The following is a 1,886-nucleotide window of genomic DNA, read 5'->3' as shown; positions in this document are numbered from 1 at the left end:
AAGAGCGAAACTCCATCTCAAAAAAAAAAAAAAAAAAAAAAAGAATGAGTTCATTTCCTTTGCAGGGACATGGATGAAGCTAAAAGCCATCATTCTCAGCAAACTAACACAGGAACAGGAAACCAAAAACCGCATGTTCTCACTCATAAGAGGGAATTGAATAGTGAGAACACATGGAGACAGGGAGGGAAATACCACACACTGGCACCTGTTGTGGGGTGGTGGGAAAGGGAAGAGAGAGCATTAGGACAAATACCTAATGCATGCAGGGCTTCAAACCTAGATGACGGGTTGACAGATGCAGTAAACCAGCATGGCACGTGTATACCTATGTAACAAACCTGCACGTTCTGCACGTGTATCCCAGAACTTAAAGTAAAATAAATAAATAAACTTAAAAACTAAAAAACAGCTCTAATAACAGACAATAGTAATGATTAAAGTAGACCTGAAAACCACCTGGTAGTGGACATAGCACAAAGATATGTCACAACAGAGAAAACTGGAACACCCAATCTAAACCTAGGATAGATGCCCTCTATGTTTAGAAACCTGAGACACTCCAAGGTTACCAGATATCTTTGGTTGGAGCTTAAGCAAAGTAGATCAAAGGCTATTAGATTCTTTTAATACCCAAGCAACCAAATATCAATAGTCACGCTAACCCCCAGAGGAAATGGCCTTTTCCTGGTTTTCATCTCTTCTTCCACAGTGACACTGTTAATTGACCTATCCCTGAAATTTCCAGTTCTTCCACAACACATTTATTCAATATCTGGTTACTGAATGGCTTCTTTGGTGGAATGCTTCCCTGCTCGCTAATTCTGCATGTTGCTATTTCGGCTTGGAGCCCTTCCCTCAGCACCTCCTCTACCCTGCCCTCCAGTCTACCATTGTCAAACCTCTTCCTTCAGTCCCACGTTGAGTGCCATCTTCTGTACAGATTATTCACTTCTCTGCGTATGCTTTCTCTTCATCTCACTTCAAGACAAATTCCTCAAGGTTCTAGCCATTCCCTCCTGACACTCATACTATCCCATACAATCCCATAGCTTAAGCAGTCATCTTGACTGCCCCCCCCCCCACTTAGCTTTGCCCCATTAACTCTTTCCCACGTCAGATCTGCCTTTTGACTACCTCCTGGAACTCACCACAAAACTGACCTGCACTTAAAAATATTAGCATGTCCAAAATGGAGTGCATTCGGTTCTACTCACAAACCTGAACTTGCTTCTTCAGTGAATATATAGTTTTATTTTATTTTACTGAGACAGGGTCTGGCTCTGACACTCAGGCTGGAGTGCAGTGGTGTGATCACAGCTCACTGCGTCCTCTGTCTCCTGGGCTCAAGCCATCCTCCCACCCCAGCCTCCTGAGTAGCTGAGGCTACAGTGTGCGCCACCACACCTGGCTAATTTTTGTATTTTTTGTAGAGATGGGGTTTGTTATGTTGCTCAGGCTGGTCTCAAACTCCTGAGCTCAAGCAGTCTGCCCACCTTGGCCTCCCAAAGTGCTAGGATTACAGGTGTGAGCCACCGCACCCAGCAATGAATATGTAGAATTAAAGAATGTTATTATTACTATCATGCATGCTGCCTGGCTAGAAACCTCTGTGCTGGCCAAGCATGGTGGCTGAAATGGAAGGATCACTTGACCCCAGGAGTTTGAGACCAGCCTGGGCAACATAACGAGACCCTCACTACAAAAAAAATAAGAAAATTAGCCAGGCATATTGGTGGGCACCTGTACTACCAGCTACTCAGGAGGCTGAGGTGGGAGGATCACTTGAGCCCCAGAGTTGGAGGTTGCTGTGATCCAATATTGTGGCACTGCATTCCAGCCTGGGAGACAGAGTGACCCTGTCAGAAAGAAAAGAAAAGAGAGGG

This window comes from Cebus imitator, unplaced genomic scaffold, assembly GCF_001604975.1.
Source record: "Cebus imitator isolate Cc_AM_T3 unplaced genomic scaffold, Cebus_imitator-1.0 Scaffold13, whole genome shotgun sequence".
NCBI classification, from domain to species: Eukaryota; Metazoa; Chordata; class Mammalia; order Primates; family Cebidae; genus Cebus; species Cebus imitator.
This window is presented reverse-complemented; position numbering follows the sequence as displayed.